This window comes from Pseudonaja textilis, chromosome 3, assembly GCF_049901715.1.
Source record: "Pseudonaja textilis isolate UNSWEBS1 chromosome 3, rPseTex1.2, whole genome shotgun sequence".
Lineage (NCBI taxonomy): Eukaryota > Metazoa > Chordata > Lepidosauria > Squamata > Elapidae > Pseudonaja > Pseudonaja textilis.
Window position 1 is genome coordinate 196,631,059 of NC_141992.1, and position 22,954 is coordinate 196,654,012.

The 22,954-nt window shown below is 43.4% G+C and overlaps 1 protein-coding gene across 4 annotated transcripts in view; it reads right to left on the bottom strand.

Moving 5' to 3' along the window:
- Window positions 1-22,954, bottom strand: part of TSNARE1 (t-SNARE domain containing 1) — a 271,228-nt gene that overhangs the window by 242,590 nt on the left and 5,684 nt on the right. For 2 of the 4 annotated variants that reach the window (XM_087931805.1, XM_087931807.1), the window contains exon 2: window positions 3,318-3,386. The exons of the other annotated variants lie outside the window; for them this stretch is intronic. The gene's annotated coding sequence lies outside the window, so the exon portion shown is untranslated. The remainder of the gene's footprint in view (window positions 1-3,317; window positions 3,387-22,954) is intronic. 4 annotated transcript variants of the gene reach the window in all.

Sequence of the window (22,954 nt, forward strand, 5' to 3'; positions counted from 1 at the left end):
AAATTTAAAACAGAAAAGCCTGGGAAAGTCTGACTTACAAACGAACACTATGCAGAAGCCTGATGATGGCAGATGAGATTCTGCTGAAACGTTGCTACAACTTTAAAAGCACAACTACAATGATGTGGGAAAATACCCGAGCAAAACTGAATAACATACATACATACATACATACATACATACATACAATTAGGAGTATAAAATACACACTGGAATAACAATTGAAATGCAAGCACTATCAAAATGGATTGTAATATAGACAACACTTTCATTTTAAATATCTGTATTGTATTTTATATTTTAATGTTTTAAATTTCCAATAAAGGTTAGTTTGAAAAAAAAATGTTTCATTTAACAGCAGAAATTTGCTGGCCATACATTGAGGACTATCTGTACTTAACAAATGCAAGTGATTTGCTTCAAAACTTTGACCCCAAAAATCCCCATAAATTTGGGCCCAACTCATTTAGCAACCACCTCAATTAGTGACAAAAATTCTGGACCTAATTCTGGTTGTAAGTCAAGGACTACCTGTATACACATACAGAAGCAATGGCAGGGATTCACAGCTGTCAACAGCTGTGACAAGAAAGGTCAAATGGGGCAATACTCACTGAACAACTATCTTGCTTAGCAACATAAATGTTGGGCTCCATTGTGGTCATAATTTGAGGATTACCTATATTTCATTTGGTTCAGAAATTCAGGAGATAGAGTGAAGGCTATGAATGATGCACCTGACATCTATGGGGCTACCACAAAAAGAAGGGGGTGTCTACTTATTCTCCAAAGCACCAGAAGGCAGGACAAGAAGCAACGGATGGAAACTAATCAAGGAGAGAAGCAACCTGGAATTAAGGAGAAATTCCCCGATAGTGAAAACAATTAACCAGTGGAACAGCTGGCCTCCAGAAGTTGTGGATGCTTCATCCCTGGAGGTTTTTAAGAAATGACTGTGCAGTCACTTGTCTGGAATGGTATAGGTTCTCCTGCTTGAGCAGAGGCTGGACTAGAAGATCTCCAAGGTCCCTTCTAGCTCTATTCTGATGGATGGATGGATGGGTGGATGGATGGATGGAAGGAAGGAAGAAAGGAAGGAAGGAAGGAAGGAAGGAAGGAAGGAAGGAAGGAAGGAAGGAAGGACAAGAAGCAACAGATGGAAACTAATCAAAGAGAGAAGCAACTTGGAATTGAGGAGAAACTTCCTAACAGTGAGGACAATTAACCAGTGGAACAACTTGCCAACAGAAGTTGTGGGTGCTCCAACATTGGAATTTTTCAAGAGATTTGGACAACTATCTGAAATGGAATAGGGCCTCCTGCTTGAGCAGGGGGTTGGACTAGAAGACCTCCGAGTTCCCTTCCAGATCTATTCTGATTGATTCATTGATTCATTGAACTAATCAAGGAGACAACCCAGCTGGAATTAACTAACGGACAGGACAATCAACCGGTGGAACAGCTTGTCTTCAGAAGATGTGGGTGCTTCACCACTGGAGGTTTTTAAGAAGAGACTGGACAACCAGTTGTCTGAAATGTCTCCTGCTCGAGCAGAGGGTTGGACTAGAAGACCTCCACGGTCCTTTCCAACTCTTTTATTCTGTTCTTCAGTTCCCAGAAAGTTGAAGGGAGGTGACTTAGGGCACCAGAAGGTGGCAGAGGATCTAGAGAGAACTTTCAAAGCTACTCAGGAAAACATCTCCTCTGTCTGCGCTGAGCAAGACTACACAACACTACGAGGGATCAAAGGAGGAGGGAGCTGGGGAGGAGATACGTGAGAAGTGACCTGGATCTTGTCGTAATTAAGCTCCCTCTTCATTAATCCCTTCCTTACTTGACTTCACAATTGTGTAGGCTGCTCCAGTGAGTCACCACTCCACAAACACACATGGCTGTCAAGGAAAATGGGTCCTTCAGGAACACCTGTTCTGCCACCCACTCAGACTCTGATTAAAGGGGTGAAATCATCACTTGTGACTTCAAGGCAGAGGAGATCCCCCTCCCCACATTACAGTAACGTGTTATGTGGGGGGGGGAGGAGTTCCCAGGAGGAGAAGATGGAGGCCTAGCTTCTTGAATAGAGTCCATTCACACGTACACCAGAGATGGGTATGTTCAGCCAACAGAAGGGGATCTTTGTAGCTCAGGGTTGAAATGTGGGGTCCTTGGTGCTCTCTGAGCTTGGCTGTTTTCTTGAAGACATTTCATGACCCGAGTAGGGAACATCATCAGTGCTAGAAGGGAAAGGAGGAGGAGGAGGAGGAGGAGGAGGATAGTGGGGTCCTTGGTGCTCTCTGAGCTTGGCTGTTTTCTTGAAGACATTTCATGACCCGAGTAGGGAACATCATCAGTGCTAGAAGGGAAAGGAGGAGGAGGAGGAGGAGGAGGAGGAGGATAGTGGGGTCCTTGGTGCTCTCTGAGCTTGGCTGTTTTCTTGAAGACATTTCATGACCCGAGTAGGGAACATCATCAGTGCTAGAAGGGAAAGGAGGAGGAGGAGGAGGAGGAGGAGGAGGAGGAGGAGGATGATAGTGGGGTCTTTGGTGCTCTCTGAGCTTCACTGTGTTTTTTTGGAAGACGTTTCATGACCCAAATAGAGAACATCATCAGTGCTAGAAGGGAGTGAAGTTTGCGAGAATGAGGAAGATGATGAGAAGGAGGAAGGGGAGGAGCAGAACTTGGTACTATCTGAGCTTGATTGTTTTTGTGAAGATGTTTCATTGCTAAACTAGGTTACATCAATCAGGACCAGAGGGGAGGGAGGTTGGAGGAGGAGGAGGAGGAGGAGGAGGAGGAGGAGGAGGAGGAGGAGGATTTTAGGGTCCTTAGTGCTCTCTGAGCTTGGTTCTTTTCATGAAGACGTTTCGTTACCAAACTAGGTAGCATTATCAGTGCTAGAAGTGAGTACGGTTTGTTGATAAAAAGAGGGGAGAGGGAGGAAGGGAGAGGAGGAGGAAGAGGAAGATGACTGTGGTATCCTCGGTGTTCTCTGAGCTCGGCTGTTTTCGTGCAGATATTTCATTACCAAACTAGGTATAATCATCAGGGCTAGACGTGAATAAGGTTTGTGGAGAAAAGGAAGAGGATGAGGAAGAGGTTATGTGGGGTCCTTGATGCTCTCTGAGCTTGGTTGCATTCTTGCCCACATTTCCTTAGCAAAGGTGGCAAGAATGGTCTTAAAATTCACTTAGCAACAGAAGTCTGAAACTCAACTATGGTCATACGTCAAGGACTGTCTATATTAAGCCAAGATGGTTTGGAAGGGGTGTCAGCGAAACCCAGGGCAAGGGGCCAGTACATTGTGCTCCTCATGTTACCTGAACGTTGTGCCATTTCAAATATTGTCCTCATGTCTTATTCATTCTCGCTGCCCAGTGGTGCAGCCTCTGTACACAAGAGAGAGAGAATTCGGTGATGGATTCCTCCACTAAACCGAGAAATACATTTGCTAAATATTTAAAGGAAAACAAGGCACCTCAAATGAGCCGAGGACTTGCTGGCTCGATCCGTTATTCGTTGGCATGTATATTTTTGTGGGGTTTTTTTATATATATATCCTGTTTTCTGAACATGGCTGAGGGGTTGAATTAATGAAGAGGCCGAACACTGTTGGATGTTTTATTTTTTTAAAGACATCGAAAAAACACCATTTAAAGGATAGGAGGAACCTCATTCCCGCAGCTATAACTGCAGGCAAATTCTATTTATTGTACCTTTCTGATTGCCTTCAGATGACTTGGAATAACCTTCCGAAAAAGTTCAAATTATTCCAAAAATGTACGAGCGGTTTATTATATTTTTTTTAGGCTGATAAAAAGGACAAGCAGTGATCGAAATAATGAACAAGGGGAAGAACCTGCAGGCAACCTTCCAGGTTACTTCACCACAACTGCTACACAAATTGGACATTCACAATCCTCTTGCCTCTGTATCAGTATTTCATTGGCAAACGTTTAGGTTGTCCTTGTCTTACATCCGTTCGTTTAGCGAACGTCTGACGTTACGCCGACACTGAAAAAAGGGACTTAACAAACGTTTAGTCAGACTTACTGTAAGCCTGTTTGTCAGCATTCCAGCAAACCTCCACTCCAAACAATAACTCCGAGACTGTTCTGACCCAAACCCTTGTCCAATAAAATGAACACGAATCAAAGGGAACAGAAACTTTTTAATGATACTTACGAATCCCCGGTTAAAAGGCTGCTGCAAACTAATTAACTTGGATAAGCACAAGCCTTGCCAAAACTGTGTGAGGCTGCCAAGAATAACAGATAAGGTTACCTATCGATATTTTACAACCCAAGAATCTTCAAATATCAACTAAGATACTGCAATGTCCACGAGGCTGGTGTTTCAAAATGTTTTTGCTTCCTGCAAAGAATGTCCGATTCACAGCTGGCTTTTATCTTCTTGAAGGAGGGGCCGTTACCTTGCAGCCTTACTCCCGAGTCGCCCATGCTGCTGCAGCTGCTCTTTCCTGCGAGCAGCCCTGTGTGTATGCGCACTTAACACAGGCTCCTCGGGAACCTCCTCATCGCTGCTGCCAGCCCCCACAATCTCTGAAGGCAGCAGTCCACTCCCTAATGGTCCTGGCCCCTCATCTGAGTCCTCGCTCTCCTCATCCGTCCGCACCTGCTGCCGGATAACCGCAACAGAGACAGACATCGCTCTAAAGTTCTTTTTTATTTGGATAGTAACTGGCACAACTGGAGGAATCCTGAATCTGACAATTCCGGGCTTCCTTGTAATAATCAAAACTTCAAATCCAAACCCCTGCCAGCCATCATCACATCACACGCCCCAACTGAAGACTTCCCCTCACATATGCGCACACCAGCGTGACCTTGAACTACAAAAAGAATGTTATTTTGTCTAGCTACACATACCGCCAAAAACTTCCTTCCACCCTCCCACTTTCCCAGGTCAAAATGTGGCAGCGTGAGAGCATCTGCTTTCAATATGGCTTCCAAATCTGACACTTGTCACTGTATCCCTGCGGTCACATGATCACAGTTAGGTTGCTTGGCAACCGGCTCATATTTATGATGGTTGCAGTGTCCCGGGGTCACGTGATTCCCTTTTGCGACCTTCTCATGACCAAAGTCAATGTGGAAGACTAACTAAGTCCCAACCGGGGGGCTAACTTAACCATTCACTGATCCACTGAAAACTGTGGCAAAGAAATGTCATAAAATCGGGCAAACCACACTGAACAACTGTCTCGCTTAGCGACAGAAATTTAGGAATCAGCTGTGGTCGTAAGTCTAGAACCACCCATAGTCTATGGAGATTCTCCGTCATCCAGGTCATGGTTGTCCCAAAGGTGTTTTTTTTTTCCATGAGGCAACTGGACTTTCTGGTTTTTCTTTGAAGACATTTCACTTCTCATCTGAGAAGCTTCTTCAGCTCCGACTGGATGATGGGGAATGGAAGGCTTGATAGTCCTTGCAGGCAGCTGGTCATTTGCATCCTTTTAGAGACTCGCTGAGGCCACTTGGAGGTTTATCTGAGTCCTCAGGGTTACCCAAGTGGTGCAAAGGGGTGTGGAGCCTTCTTGGGACAATTAAAAGGACTGTGGCGATAGATGATGCCGTATCCCTCCCCCTCTTTTGAGGGAGGGCTTCTTTGACCCTTCTTTCAAACTAGAGGTCCCCTCTGTCCAAAATGTGGACTTGGCTCTCTTCAAAAGAATAGCCTTTGTCTTTTAAACGCAGGTGGACTGCTGAATCTTGTCCTGGTGGGTTTGTTCTCCTAGGTCGTGCCATGCAATTGTAAAGTGATTGGTTTGTTCCCCAATATACAAATCTGCACATGTGTCAGTGCGCTGTACTGCATGTATCATATTGTCCTGTGCCAAACCTTTGACTGTCATCTAACAGCAAGGACAGCATTATACTCGTAACAAGAATTACACTGAGATTCTTTTCTCTGTCGGAAAAACAATAGGTAAAAGCAAAGTTATCTTTCATCCAAGTCAACGGTTAAAACATAATGCATGAGAACCTCTCTGCCTGGCACAACTTTTTATAATTAAATGGCTATCAAACATGTAAAGAAAAATGCAGGAGACAGTGCAATTCAATTCCCGGCCCTGTTTTGTCTGTTTCTCTCTCTCTCTCTCTCTCTCTCTCTCTCTCTCTCTCTCTCTCTCTCCCTCTCCCTCTCCCTCTCCCTTCATCCCTCCCTCAAAGGGCTGAATGGATGATGATTTATTACGTCTCTGCCGGAGGTTTTTTTTTTTTTTCTGAGCAACAGTGAAGTAGAATAAGCAACAGTCGAGCGAGACAGGCCCTACCTTGACCTGGTTGAAGGCCACTTCCTGTGTATTTACAGCTAGGAAATGCATTGGATATTCAAGAAGGAGAAAGGAAGGAAGGAAATGCAGAATTGCAAAGTGTTCTGCTGGCAGGGGAAAGCAATATCACAGCTTTTCGGAAGGAGGGAGGGGAATGAGAAGAAGAAAGGGGAGGGAGGGAGAGAGGAGGAGGAGGAGGAGGAGGGAGGAGGAGGGAGAATGAAGGAGGAGGGAGGGAAGAAGGAGGGAGGGAGGGAGGAGAATGAGATGAAGGAAGGGAAGGGAAGGGGGGGAAGGAAGGAGGAGGGGAGGAAGGAGGGATGGAGAAGGAGCTGGGAATGAGATAAAAGGATGGATGGAAGGAAGGAAGGAGATGGGACTGAAAAGGAAGGAGAGGAGGAGGGAGGGAAGGAAGAAAAAGGAAGGAAGGAAGGAAGGAAGGAGGAGAAGAAGGAAGGGCAGGAGGGAGGAAAGGGGAGGGAGGGGAGATCAAGAGAGGGAGGAGTTGGGAATGAGATGAAAGGATGGATAGAAGGAAGGAAGGAGATGGGACTGAGAAGGAAGGAGAGGGAGAGAGGGAGGGAGGGAGGGAGGAGGGAGGGAAGGAAGGAAGGAAGGAAGGAAGGAAGGAAGGAAGGAAGGAAGGAAGGAAGGAAGGAAGGAAGGAGAATGAGAAGGAAGGGAAAGGGAGGGAGGGGGAAGCAGGGAGATGGATGGAGGGACAGAGGGAGGAGATGGGAATGAGATGAAAGGATGGATGGAAGGAAGGAGATGGGACTTAAGCATCAGACACCCTTCAGATGTGAATATGTGGTCAAATGTTTGGAAGGCTGCAAACTTCCTTTTTAATTGCAATTTCATTTTTTTCACTTCTAATTAACCCTGCTAAAAGTGGGAACACCCAATGGAGCGTTTTATCAGCTCATTGTACTCACTTTAAGCCCACACGAATGACAGGCTGCAGATTTGAATTAACTATAAACATGCTAAGTATTTGTCAGAGTATGTAGAGATCCAGCCAGCACACAAACAAATAATTCAGCAGGATTTGTTATATAGAAGAAATGTCTTTATATACAATAATATATAACATGATACATGTATACAATACCCATGCAGCTCTTCCAATGGTAGAGAGAAGCATCAGTAGCAAGTACAAGAAGAAGCACTAGAACTCTCAAGCAAAGACAAAATAAAGTCTTTTATGCACAGAACAGTTAAGCTAAGGCACGCCCAGGCTCCAAACTGTCTCCCATGACTCGCACAACAAATCCTGTGTCTCAGTCACCAAACAGTCCCCACTGGCTGACTTGTTGCCATGTGTTCTGACCTAGGCTTCCTTAGAAAGCATCGTACACAATCTTAGTTCCGGCAAAACCTCTTTTATTTCCACAGCTGTGAATTACGTCCATTCCCAGCCTGCAAGGCTTCACAAACAGTCTTTCAGGCGAATGTTTATAAACACCCACCTTATCACACTTGGGATGCTGCCAGATAACTAATTGCCAAACCCAGGGCAAAGCCAAACTTGATATAGAGTCAAACAGAACTTTTGAAAGCTTGAATCGACCAGAATTGCTTCCTGCAAAAACTCACATCCCGTTCATCTCTGAGGTGTGGCCTTACTCCTAAGTCAATCCTGCTTTCTCAATTGTTCTGGTCTTCTGGTAGCCCTGCGCATCCACAGGCTGGGAACCCGTTGCTGAAGCTCCCCTGCCTCACTGCTGTCTGAGCCCAAAGGCAGCTGATGACTGCCAGCCTGCCCTGACCCCATCTCTGCCTCCGATGCAGAGCCCTCGTCCGAGCCCTCCTCAGCCTTCAAGACTGGCCCAGGTTCCTTCCCAGATGGCTCTGCTGCCAGCTCCATCAGACACCAGCGGGCCACAACACCATGACTATTCCAGTTCATGAATCCTTATACGCTGACAGTATTAAATGGAGTTTATTTACTTATTTGCAACCCATCTTTATTTTACAAAGAACTCAAGGCGATGAACATATCTAAACACCTTCAAATCCTGTTTTCGCAAGGACAGTAACCTTGGGCTGAGAGAATGTTACCGACCCAAGATCACCCAGCCAGCTTTCATGGCTAAAATAGAACTAGAACTCACCATCTCCTGATGATTGGCCCAAAGTCACCGACATGGCTTTTGTGCCTAAGGCAGGATTAGAACTCACCGTCTCCTGGTCATTGGCCCAGAGTCACCCAGCTGGTTTTTATGCCTAAAGTGGAACTACATTTCACCGTCTCCTGGTGATTGACCCAAAGTCACCGACATGGCTTTTGTGCCTAAGGCAGGATTAGAACTCACCGTCTCCTGGTCATGGGCCCAAAGTCACCCAGCCAGCTTTCATGCTCTAGGAAGGACTACAACTGTCTCCTGATCTCTAGCCTGATGCGTTCACCACTAGATACCACAAAGCTCTTCAGATGCTATTTTTAAAAAATAATATTCTAGTTATAAATTATTGGTTCACTCCACCCACTTAAAAAAAAAAAAGAAGGTAAAGCTGTAATTTTGCCATGGATCCAGCAGGAGGCATCAATGCCTGTCACTTTGAGACAATGAACAGCATATGAAATTGTTTTGCAAATTGTGTTCGATTAAAAAACAAAACAAAAGGTAGATTAAGAAAAAGGTAAAACCTGAAATTATTTCCTACCTGAAACATACAACGGAGGAAGAGAAAAAAATAACAAGAAACCTGATTTCACTGAAATCATTTGCTGCTTGTATGTACACTGAGAGCTTATGCACTGGAGACAAATTCCTTGTGTATCTAATTACACTTGACCAATAAAGAATTCTATTCTATTCTGTTCTGTGCTGTTCTACTCTACTCTATTTCTTCCATTTTCCATTCCATATTCCATTCCATCAATCCTTTATTGTTCATTGCTCTGTTCTGTGCTGTTCTATTTCCTATTCCTATTCCTATTCCTATTCTATTCTATTCTATTCTATTCTATTCTATTCTATTCTATTCCATTCCATTCCATTCTCCCTTCCCTTCATCCTATTCCATTCCATTCCATTCCTTATTAATCTAATCTAGTCTATTCCAGTCCAGCCCAGTCCATATTATGCTTGCTAGCCTCAGTCCGTTCTAGGCGCGGAATAATTTTTCGCGGTGGCTGAGATTTTTCACCAATATTAGTTGTTGTGTAAAATTCTTTCCAATATCACGTAGGAAAGTGGATCCGCCCTCCAACATGGTCGAAGATCTGAAGAAACATTGCATAACCTCGATCTACTTCCTTCCCTTCCACATGCGCTGACGCTCTGAAAGGGGAAACCTGAATTATAGGCATCTCACTGAAGTTTTTCCCGTTTTGTTTGAACAAAACTACATTGGGATTAATCACAACTGTTCACATTAGCATAAGTGGAACATCTAATTGATCAAATGAAGATTGATAACAGCGGCTGTCAGGTACGATCGCCATAATAATTCATGCCTGTTGTACAGACACACCATAAACCCAATTGTGAAAATGATCAAAGGTTTAGAAACAGTGGCTCGCAGTAAATTATGCCTGAACGTCAGACGGGACTGCATTTGCCAATAGAATAAATTTATCAGGTCTCAAAGAAAGTTCTGGCATCTACAGTATTATGAAGAAAGTTTAGATGTGATTGCAAATGTGCACCTGGCCACAGCCTGTAAAGATTCTCAGTCACCCAGGTCCTGGTTGTCCCAAAGGTGCTTTTTCTTTTTTTCTTTGAAGACATTTCGCTTCCCATCCAAAAAGCTTCTTCAGCTCTGAATGAAAGGTGGGGAATGGAAGGATTGATACTCCTTGCAAGTAGAGGTGGGATTCATTTTTTTTAAACAACCGGTTCTGTGGGTGTGGCTTAGTTGGTGGCCGTGGCTTGCTGATCATGTGACTGGGTGGGCGTGGCCAACTCGACGTCACTCACATCAAGGGGTGCTTCTCCTCACCTGGCCTGATAGTGGGGTTGCTTGCAACATTCATAAGTGTGAAAAATGGTCATAAGTCACTTTTTTCAGTGCCACTGTAACTTTGAATGGTCAGCAGTTTTAGACCAAAACTCAGAAAGGGTATGTAAACTCACGTTTGAATGTCAATCTTTCTAGCTTGTCAAGAAGCTGATGAGTGCTGAATGTCACTCATCTTGATTCCTTGTCATTAAATACTTCTTCCTGGCAGCTCTGCTTCATTATTCAATTATTTCTTCAAAGTGCTAACTCCAACAAGAGAGTATTTCCTCCCAACAGCAGTGTAAGAAGCTTAAAATAACCCTTCCCCTTTAAGAAAGTACCAGCAAAGGAAAAAAAAAACTCCTTTGGAGAAAGAAAGTCTAGGCATACTACCAAGAATGCAAGAAGGGTGGAAAAAACAAAAGGAGATTTCTTCTAACAACCGGTTCTCCGAACTGCTTAGAAAGGTAACAACCAGTTCTAGCGAATAGGTGAGAACCTGTAGAATCCCACCCCTGCTTGCAGGCAGCTGGTCATTTGCATCCTTTCAGGAAGTCGTTGAGGCCACTTGGAGGTCTGCCTGGGTCCTCAGGGTCACCTGAATGGTGCTCCTGGTTCCCGAAATCTTCTATTTTTTCCCCCTCTGGAAATCCGTTCCTACTCCCACACTATTCTAAGGGTGTCCAGTTGCCTCCTGAAAAAGCATCTGCCCAGTCTTCTTTTGTAACCTTCTGACTTGGGGATCCACACCACATATAGATATTCTCAATTATCCAAGTCATCGTTGTCCCAAAGCTACCCTTCCAAAAGACAATTGGACTTTCTTTTTCCCCTTGAAAATGGTTCGCTTGTCATTCAAGAAGCTTCTTCTCTTCTCCAGTTCTTCTGAAGAAGCTTCCTGGATGAGAAGCAAAAACGTTTTTTTGGGAGGTGGAATCCAACAAAGTCAAGGAATATAAATCCTTCCATTCCCTACCATCCAGTCAGAGCTGAAGAAGCTTCTTGGATGGGAAAGCAAAACATCTTCAAAGAAAAAACAAGAAAGTCCAGTTGTCTCTTGGAAACAAAACACCTTTGGGACAACCATGACCTGGTGAGCTGAGAATCTCTACAGACTTCCAACAAATTAAGTTTCCTCTTGGAAAAGCCCCTTTAGGACTCACCACCTATGGTAGCAGTGACCTTCAAACTTAGCAGAGTTCAGATGTCATGTTGAGTAGTGTCCTTTTCTTGACTGTACTGAAAGTGTGGTCCTGAGCTCCAATGTGGTAAGAGAGGAGGTTCATCTTTTGTCTGGTTGGACATTTCCATATCCTGGATAATTTCATTTGCCAGCCTTTCATCTTGTGTATCCTTCTTCCAACTTAAGAGATCCAAGGGATCTTCTCAGACCACCCGGGATGCCTGTTTTAGCCTCTGATGATTTTTTTTCACCTTTGCTATTTGTCGGAAAGATACTACAGGTAATCCTCACATCACAACCACAATGGAGCCGGTTTATTTGATCAAGGTTAAAATAAGACTTTTTACAAATACATCTGGCAAGCCTTTATGGATTTTCTGTGGACAGCAGGATTAAAAATTTGATAATTTACAGATTTTGATATTGATAATAGGATATGTGATACTTAATCTTATAGACAGAGAAGAGTTATTAAATATGCTTATATTTGTTCTGATTAAAATAGTTTATCGATTATTTTGTTTCTTTACAATAGTCCTTTTCTTTCTCTTCTTTCTTATTTCCTGTAACTTTTATCCCTCCTTCCCATTCTCTTGTCAATGTTCAGTTTGCATTTGTTTTTACCACTGTGATTAAAATTCTTCATAAAAACGATACTCTTCAAAAAGCAGAACGTCAGACTGTCAAAATAACTGGACCATGAGAACACAACACAGCTTGTTGTTTAAAGTTGTCAACAGTAGACTTCGTTAAACACCTTGAGCACCCTGGCGGAGAAGAAACGGTGAAGTAGACATACTCAGGGGGCGTTTGATTGACGACCAAAATCCAAAAACTGAACTGTTAAACATCTGTTGAAAAGTCAACAAGCTTTTGACACAACATTATATGAGGATTTAATTTGTCCACGCATGTCAGCCAGAAAGTCAAGTATTGTACAGCATCAGCACCACGAAACCGTGTTACAAACTTAACCGCAGTCATTCACCTAACAATCACGGTAAGAAAGGTTGCAAAAACTCACTTGACAAATGTCTTGCTTAGAAATGTTGAGCTCAATTGCAGCCTTAACTCAAGGACTGCCTTAGTATTTGCAAGCACCGGAGGCCATCTAGACAGGCAACCTCACCAGCCTTCCCGCAGACTTCATAGTTTCTTTGTGCCATTTGCTCCAGTTCTGGTCAGGATGGCGGTGAGCCCTTTCCGTGTGCTCTGCAGCAATCAAACTGCAGCCCTTTGGATAACCTGATTTTCACATTTCAGGAGAATGTCATGTTTAAAACATGGCCACCATCTGCTACATAATCATGAAGGCCTTTCTAAATTTGATTGTGTATTATTTCTAAATGTCTTCGTTTCTGAAAATGTTATGGCCCCCATACCTATTTCATTTCAGGAGAGACCTTTCTTTCTTTCTTTCTTTCTTTCTTTCTTTCTTTCTTTCTTTCTTTCTTTCTTTCTTTCTTTCTTTCTTTCCTTTTCTTTTGTTTTTCTTCCTTCCTTCCACCTTTTTTCAATCCTTCTTCCTTCCTTCTTTTCTTTCCGTCCTTCCTTTTTTCCTTCCTTTTCCCCCCTTCTTTTCCCTTCCTTTTTATTTTCTTCCTTTTTTCCTTTCCTTCCTTCCTTTCCTTCTTTCTTTCCTACCTTCATTCCTTGCTTCCTTTTTCCTTCCTTCCATCGTTCTTCCTTTCCTCCCTCCCATAATTTTCTTTCTTTTCCTTCTTCTTTCCTTCCATCTCTTTCCTTCCATCCATTTTTCCTTCCTTCCTTCCTTTTTCCCTTCCTTCCATCTTTCTTTCCTTCCTTTCTTTTTTCCTTCCTTCCTTTCTTCCTTCGTTTTCTTTCCTTCCTTCCTTTCGGCAATGTTACAAGACAAACAGTATGTTTTTCTTCATAATAAAGATGTATTTAAAGAGTGATTCAGACATGTTGGGACTCTATTGTATGATGAATTTTCTATTGCCTTTTCACATAAATGAACCTCAAAGCACCTCTGGGCTATTCTTGTTTTGATGAATCCATAAAAACCTTTGGAAATTGAAGCTGAACTGAAGCAGAGTCTACCCATCCCTGCATTTAAAGGCACATAAACCGATTTAAAGATTTTTTTAAAAAGGTTGTTTATGCGGGAATCAAGGAAACTGAAATATTATGCCATAGAAATTAGATAAATAAATAACATTTAGGAGGGTGGAAACGGTAGTCATCGAGCTTACCAAGTGCTCCAAAAAAAAAAAAAAAAAAAACAGCTTCTTTAGACAGCTTTATTTTTCCTTCTCTTTCCTGACTTTATTTTTTTAAAAATCTTTTTATATCCTTTTCTTTTTCTTTTTCTTTTGGTTTTTTTTTTTTTTTTTTGTCATCTTTTACAAAAATTCTGTTTAACGTTCTTTTCCTGTGAAAATTATACATAACATTATACATGTAAAATTCTTGACCAATGAAAATTTTATGTGGGGGGGGGCATACAGATCATCCCCCACATACGACCACAACTGAACCCCAAATTTCCATTGAAAACAGGTGCTGAGTGAGTTTTGTCTCATTTCATGACCTTTCTTGCCACAACCGTTAAGTGGATCACTGCAGTTGATAAGCTGGTAACCCAGTTGTTAAGTGAATCTGGCTTACCCGTTGACTTTGCTTGTCAGAAGGCTACAAAAGGGGGATCACATGACCCCTGGGACACTGCCACCGTCATAAATATGAGTCAGTTGCCAGGCATTTGAATTTTGATCCAGGGAGATACTGCCATGGTCATAAGTGTGAAACGCAGTCATGTCACTTTTTTCAATGCCCTTGTAATTTAAAACCGTCACTAAATGAACTGTTGTAACGTTGAATTAACTGTTGTAAGTTGAGTATCACTTGTAGTAGAGAGAATAATTGAAACATAGAATGCAATAACCGAGTTGGAAGGGACCTTGGAGGTCCTGTAGTCCAGTGGTCACCAACTGGTGGGCCGTGAGAAAATTTTGGTGGTCCGCAGAGAAATGTCACCCCCAAAGCAATTAATCCAGGCTGCACAGAAACAAAAGGCTGCACCGCCCACATGGCCCATGAGAACATAAGGCTTGCGTTGTTTGCATTGTGAACAACACGCGGTAGTGAGGGGAGGGGGAAAGGACGGAGGGGGAAACTTGCCCCGTGCACCTCATGCACCTGGCCTAGCCATCGGGCTGCTTCTTTCCGCTTCTTTCTTCTTCTGCTTCTGGCTGCATGCAAGGAAAGCAGAAAAAGTCTTTTTTTCTCTCCCGCAAACTCCGCCAGAAATGAGTCTTTGGGACCCTGCAAGGCATCCTGCTCCAAGAGGCTGCTCCGGCATGACAAGTCTCAGAAAGATTCGTTTCTGACAGGATTTGGGGGAGAGAAAGAAAGACTTCTGCTGCTTCTGCTGTTTTCCTTGCATGAAGCCAAAAGTCTCTCTCTCTCTCCTTCCTTCCCCCTCTGAGAACAGAGCTGGAGATGTGTATCCTGCGATCCCAAATCAAGAATGATCGATCGGTAGGAAAACAGGGTGGGGGATTTTCCAAGGTCTCTGGTCCTCAGGATTTAAAATTATGACTTTGGTGGTCCCTGAGGTCCAAAAGGTTGGCGACCCCTACTCTAGTCCAACCCCTGCTCAGGAAGGAAACCTTATATACCATTTCTGACAGATGGCTGTCCAATCTCTTTTTAAAAAACCTGCACCGATTATCCAAAAGCAATATAGGGAACTATAACATTGAGCTTCCCAAGTGAGAGCTGCATTCTAAATCAGCTGGCAAATTTCCAAGTTAGAAGTTACTCAATCTCCTTTTTTTTTTTCTAAAAAACAAAAAAAATCAATTTAAAAGTTAATTTAGCTGTTGTGAGAGTCAATGAGAACGCAGCCTTCCTTGAATGAGAAATCCTGCTTTTCCAGAGTCGCTTCATAAACGGTCACCGTTTAACGATGTATTGATTTGATTTATAGGGCCACCCATTTCGTAGGTATGAAATAAAACTATAAAGTCGCTTCTCTAGAAATACTGAACAATGGACACCCCAAACTTGTCATTGTCAGGGCTCAAAAATGCAGGATGACTTTATTGTCTGTATCTACCATATGTCCTGTGGAAACTATGAAGGAGAAACCCATCTCCCTAATGATCTCCATCTCTTTGAAGGTCTACCACAAAAACAAAGAGGTCAACTTATATTCCAAAGGACCAGAAGGCAGGACAAGAAACAATAGATGGAAACTAATCAAGGAGAGAAGCAACCTGGAATTGTGGACCAATTTCCTGATAATTAACTAGTGGAACAGCTTGACGACAGAAGTTGTGAATACTGCAACAACGCAGGTTTTCAAGAAGAGTTTGGACTGCCACTTGTGTCAAATAGCATCGGTCGTTCTGTTATCTTCACCCTCTCTCACACATACAGAACAGATTTGGAATGGGACCTTGGAGATCTTCTAGTCAATCCCCTGCTCAAGCAGGAAACCCTGTATCATTTCAGACAATTGGTTATTCAGCCTCGTTTTTTTAAAAAAATGTCCATTGTTGGAGCATGCATAACTTCTGCAGGAAATAAATATTTTTATTCGGCATTCTGCCAGAAAAATATGATTAAAGCGACTATACTCGATTTTACATGTATTAACTGCAGCTAGAATTGTACTTGTTCAACAATGGAAGTGTGACAAGATCATGACAGATGAGAGTGTAATTAAGAAAATAGTAGCATGTGCAGAAATGGATAGACTATCACTATTAAGGATTAAGAAGAAAACTGAATACTCTTTGACATGGGACTTACTTTATCAAGGTTAGACAATAAAAACAGAAGTGACATAAAAAGGATAAATGTTAAAATGGAAATGTGTTAAAATAGACAAGCTAAATATTATTGTTATAGTATTGTTATTGTGATGAATGCTATTGTAAACACGTTGATTACGATTGCCCGAAACAATTGTACCCAGACAGCAGAGTTTGATTGTAATGGAATTTTAAAATGTTATACAAATAAAGTAAATAAAACATGCGGGTCGGGGGAGAAACCTCTGCAGGAAGGTCATTCCACTGATTAAACTGTCGGGCAACTTCTCCTTAGTTCTAAGTTGCTTCTCTCCTTGATTAGTTTCCATCCGTAGTTTCTTGTCCTGCCTTCAGGTGCTTGGAGAGAATAGCTTGACTCCCCCTTCTTTGGGGCAGCCCCTGAGAGATTGGAAGACTGTTGTCATGTCTCCCCTAGTCCTTCTTTTCATTAGACTAGACATACCCAGTTCCTGCAACCATTGTCCACGCTTTAGCCTCCAGCCCAGGGGTGAGATGCTACCAGTTCGGCCTGGTTCTATAGAACCGGTAGCTCTGAAAAGCAGCAGACACCGAACCAGTTCACTGCGATAACCTTTTGCTCATCTGTTTGACCACCCGGACTCTTGGCTGTCCTTGATTACCTGCTTCTTTCAATCTCGGCTGCTTTGCGCGGCACAGCTGAGGTTGAAAAAGCAGGAAAGAAGAGGATTTTTAAATGCCGAACACCCGCGCACAGCGCTTGCCAGCTATCCAGGCGGAACAGCTGATGGGGTTTTTTTTTGCAAATGCTGTACATACGCAAAATGCACTCTCATCCAACTGGTAGTAACACCTCTGCTCCAGGCCCTTCATCGTCTTTGCTGCCCTTCTCTGCACTTAACCTCTTTTTAGATTGGTGCAACCCAAACTGCAAGGCAATATTTCAAGTGGGGTCTAACCGGGGCATTCTAAAGTGGTACTAACACTTCATCACGCCCCGGTAAGACCACAGGACTATTGTAACCACGTTATAAAAACATCGTATCAGAAGTTAAAAACATGAAAAAAAGATGTTGAGACTTTGGAAAAAGTGCAGAGGAAAGCGTCAGCGTTCCAGAAAACCCCGAACCAGACATGTTCTCAAAGTTCCCTTTTATTAGAGGAGTAAACTTGCACATCTGGGAAATCCTGAATCCGAAAGTTCCAGATTTCCCTCCAATAAGTGAAACATTACAAATCCACCCCCTGCAACCCCCATCATCCCATCCCATGCTCCAATCAACCATCCGTCCCAAATTGAGACGTCTCTTCTACTACTCCTCAGCCAGGTGCAGGAACAACATGACCTTGACTCTAAACAAGAATGCTATTATGTCTAACCACATACGCTCCACGAATTCCCCACTCCCAACTTCCCGCGCTCAAGAATGTGGCGGCGTGGAATAGGATTTTGCAGTATCCTTCCTCAAGAGTGAGTTGGGAAGGGAGATTTTACAGTAACCTTCCTCCAAGAGTGGGGAGGGAATGGAAATTTTGCAGTACCCTTCCCCTGCCATGCCCATCAAGCCACGTCCACAGAACCAGTAGTAATTTTTTTTTAAAAAAATCCCATCACTCCTTTTAATCATCTTAATTGCTCTTTGTCAGCTTTGGAAGACATATTAGCACCAGAAGCTTCCTTCCACACCCCACTAACCTGCTTTCCAGCTCCATTCTCCTGTGCAGGGCAACCAAAGAAGCCCCAGCCGATCAGCTGGGATTCGGGAGGCAGAGAATAAATGGGGTTGGTGGGGCCAGTCAGGGCTGGCATTTGCTGGTTCTCCAAACTACTCAAAATTTCTGCTACCGGTTCTCCAGAACTGGTCAGAACCGGCTGAATTCCACCTCTGATTAAAGGCCTGGGGGCTAAAACATATGAAGAACCGTTGCAGGAATTGGGTATGGAGAGTCTAGAGAAAAAAAAGGACCAGAGGGGACATGACAGCCGTCTTCCAGCACTGAAGGGGCTGACACAAAGAAGAGGTCATCAAGCTGTTTCCAAAGCACCAAAGGGCAGAACAAGAATCAATGGATGGAAACTAACCAAGGAGAGAAGCAACCTGGAATTAATGAGAAATGTCCTAATAGTGAGGACAATAAACTGGTTGGACAGCTTTGCTTCAGAAGGTGTAGATGCTCCATCACTGGAGATTTTCAAGAAGAGACTGGACAGCCCGCTTGTCTCCTGCCAGAGCAGGGGGCTGGACTAGAAGACCTCCAAGGTCCCTTCTGGCTCTGTTCTGATTTGTATCACAGCTAAGTTGTGTCTTACTCTTCTGAGATGCTTCCCCTTCCTCCAGGGAATCCTTTTTCCTTCTATAATAAGTGACTCTGTCACATATTAACCCAAAGTAGCTCATGGAAGCGAAGCCTTGTGGCCTTATAGAATGGAGGTTTTTTTAAAAATATATCTCTTTACTTGCTTTTGTTTTTAATTCCATATATGCATACATTTTTTAACCACATATAGGTGCATGCGCCCACACAGGGGCGTATAAAATTACAGGAGGGAGGGAGGGAGAGAAGGGAGGAAGGAAGATTATCGATAGCATAAAAGAGACGAGAACATTGGCCAAGATGACTTGTCCATATAACAAAGGCTACTCACGTTCCACTGGCCACGTACCACATCACAGAGAAAACCAGGGGTCACGGAGAGTGAGTTAGTCGTTTTATTTAAACACACCCAGAAAGTTAGTTTTAACAGTTGTTGTTCTTGATGCAATTTAATGGACCGGATCCCTCTTCCTGCCTAGGGCCTAGCAACTCTGTTTCACTGGCGCTTCCTGGTATCTGTTTTGTGTGTGCAGATGGAAATCTCCGCTCCAAGAAAGCAGACTCACAGCAGATCGGGCGCCTGCAATGCAGCAAGCCACAACTTTGCAGAGTTGTAGACCTGGCCGTGTTTTGAAAGCTACAATGGATCTTTGGAAGCCTGGGCCAATCGGGAAGATGCATATACTCAGCCTCTCGACCGAGGAAGGAGGGTATTTTTATTTTTTATTATTTTAGTGAGGCTGTTATAACAGAACAGAGGGCAAAGATTTTGACCCGCTGCCAACCAGATTATTTCTCGTATTGTCCCCGTTCAAAAAAAATTTTTCTCCCTGGCGATTTCTGGGTTTTCCAAGCCAGCCCTTCCTCATTCCGGCTCGCCAAGGAGACGGAGGGTTAAATCTTAGGGAAAGATTACCGAAAGTTACCAACCTGCATTTCAGTTGAATAAAAAATAAAATAAAAGCCTTTACAAATCGAATTGATCTGAGATTGCAGGGTCCGGTTTCAAGGCAGAGAAATGTAATAAAAAAAAGCGGGGTAGAGAAAGAGAGAAGGAACTGAAAAGAGCCACGCACAGCATTTTATTAAATGCAACCATCGGTGGCGTCAGCAAAGCTGCAATATCCATCTACGTTTTTCCTCTCGCTAAAAGAAAAACCGAAAAGGCATGTTCGTTGGCCTTGAGGCTTAGCGGCTAAAACTAGGCAAAGCCAAATGTTTAGGAAGATTCTCCATCATCCAGGTCATGGTTGTCCGAAAGATGCTTTTTTCAAGAGGCAACTGGGCTTTCTTGTTTTTCCTTTGAAGACATTTCACTTCTCATCCAAGAAGCTTCTTCAGTTCTGACTGGGTAGTGGAGAACAAAAGGATTGATACTCCTTGCAGACAAAGCTGGTCATTTGCATCCTTTTTCAGAGGGTCGTTGAGGCCCCTTGGAGGTTTGTCCATGTCTTCAGCGTCACCAGAGTTGTGCTAGTGGTTCCTACAGTCTGCAATTTTTTTTCTGTAAAATCCGTTCGTACTCCCGACCTATTCGAAGGGTGTTCATCCCAAAGTGCATGACTAAAAGACAGGGGTGGGACATGCTAGGAGTCTTCCGGTCTTTGAGGAGCTGCCACAAAGAGGAGGGGGGTCAATTTATTTTCCAAAGCACCAGAAGGCGAGACAAGAAGCAGTGGATGGAAACCAATCAAAGAAAGAAACAACCTGGAATTAAGGAGAAACTTCATAACAGTGAGGACAAGTAACCAGTGGAACAGTTTGCCTGCAGAAGTTGTGGGTGCCTCATCACTGGAGGCTTTTAAGAAGAGATTAGACAGCCGCTTGTCTGAAATGGTGTAGATCTCCTGTTTGAGCAGGGGGCTGGACTAGAAGACCTCCAAAGTCCCTTCCAGCTCTACTCTGATTCTGATTCAGCTTCTCGGATGAGAAACGAAACAAAAAGTGTTGAGAAAGCACTTTTGGGAGAACTAGCCAAAGCGTCCAGGCCACCCGTTGATTTCCTTATTAAAGTTATATCTCACTTTTGTCACATTACAAGTAACTAAAGATGGCGAGTGTATCTAATGCTCCTTCTTCTTTCAATTTTGCACAGAACAACAGCCCTGTGGGGACGATTGCGCTGAGAGAGAGGGAGGGACCGGCCCAAAGTCACCCAGCTGCCTTTCGTGGCTAAGTCAGGACTAGAAGTCACTACAGCACTACTCCTTAAGTTACAATTCAACTCATTTATTGTTCATGCCTCTACGCGAGAATATAGTCCGCTAATGGCCACCCGCTAAACTGGTCCCCAATAAGTACAGCTAGTCCTCGATATACCAGCAGAATTGAGCCCAAAATTTCCATTGCTAAGTGAGACATTTGCTAAGTGGAGTTCAGCCCCATTCTATGACTTTTTCCCCGACACATAACTGAATCGCTGCAAGTTGTTAAGTGAATAACGAATGTGGTCTCCCCATTTGACTTCGCTCGTCAAAAGGTCATGAAAGCAGATCACATGACCCCAGAACACTGCCACCGTCATAAATGTGAGACAGTTGCCCAGCATCCGACTACAGATCGCATGACCATGGGGGATGCTACAAGGGTCGTTAAGTGTGAAAAAGGCTCATAAGCTGCTTTTTTCAGTGCCATTGTAACTTTGAATGGTCACTAAATGAACTGTTGTAAGTCGAAGACTACCTGTATTACTGGAATTCAAGACAGGTTGCACTTAAGACTTCTTGTGGAAACGTAACAATTCTAGGCTAAATCCTCTCTTGACTCCATCACCTCCAGGCTCTGCCGCTCCTACAAAAAACATTCTATTTCACACTCTCAATCCCTGCCCTTTCTTAGTGTCACCCCTTCAAGGTAGGCCAGAGTGGGACACCAAAGCCACGAATGTGAATTTTGATCCAGAAGTCACTTCCTTAAGGCACATCATTTTCACCTCTGGCTTCTACTACACCTAAAATCTAATTCCCCAAAAATGCTTGCAAAGGAGTTTTATATTTGCTTCGTTTAGATCAGGGGGTCTCAAACTTCAATTTCATAGAGGGCCACATCAGGGTTGTGTTTGACTGTGGTGGGGGGCTGGGGGGGATAGTCAGCTCAACGTCACTCATGTCGGGTAGCACCTGTAATGGCCAAGTGTTAAGACAGAACTTCCCTCAGACCCCTCCTCTCTCTCTTTATGATCTCAATAATTTAGATTGGGGTTCCCAACCTGGGGTGCGAGACGATATTCCAGGTGGGTGCAAGAAAAGTCCAGGTAAATAATAGGATATTGGCTATATTTTGGCATTTTTATTTATTATGCAATGGATTAACTTTGTTTTCATTTTAGAGTTAAGTATCATTGTTTAGTGGCTGTCACATACATAGCTGAAAAGATTCAATCCTACCATATATCTAACACGTTCAGTAGTTCCTAAAGTCTAAATTTCAGGGGGTGCGAGGTTCGAGTGAAATTTCTTTAGGGGTGCGGGGCGAAAAAAAGGTTGGGAACCACTGATTTAGATTATTGGAAATGAGCAAAACAATGTGAGAAAGAAAGAAAGAAAGAAAGAAAGAAAGAAAGAAAGAAAGAAAGAAAGAAAGAAAGAAAGAAAGAAAGAAAGAAAGAAAGAAAGAAAGAAAGAAAGAAAGAAAGAAAGGAAGGAAGGAAGGAAGGAAGGAAGGAAGGAAGGAAGGAAGGAAGGAAGGGGAGGGAGGGAAGGAAGGGGGAAGGGTGTTCAATTCTTAATATTTGAATGTATCTTCTTAATAAACATACTAGTAGTAATGTATTAGAATATTTTCTTTCTCCCTCCATCCCTCCCTTCCTAAAAATTGTTTGGGGCCACACACAATCAATCCTTCTTTCCTTCCTTGCTCTCTTCCCACCTTCCCTTCTTTCTCTTTCTTTCCTCTTTCCCTTTCTCCTTTCCTGCCCCTTCTTGCATGCTCAGATTAAAATTTCTCCTTTTGTTTTAAGTTTAGTTCGTTTTGCTAGCTGTCTGCCAGCAAAGATGGAGGCCCCGTTTACGCTGGCAGAGGGCTGCAGGAGGTCATCGTGGCTGAAAACTGGGAGGGCCACGAGGTCCGTTTTCACTGGCAGAGGCACCGCGGGCCAGTCCTTTGCTTGTTTCCAGGGTGGCCCTGTGGGCCAGATCTAAGCACCCCATGGGATGGATCTGAGCCCACTGGCCTCGAGTTTGACACCCCTGGTTTGGATGGAAAAACGTTTCATTAGGCCTTGTACAACAAGCCCAATTTCTGTTCTTCCCTTGACCCTTTAATAAAAAAACGTTTGTTCTCTGCGCCTAGTTAACATTCTCTCGGCTCACACCGCCCGCTCAATATTTAAACAATAAGGATTGATCCGGAAAGGAATTAAAACACGGCTTACACCTTTCTCCAGCAACATGACCCACCCCAAATAAAGTCGTCCATCAATAGGCGTGAGGCGGGGAGAGGAAGGGGAGT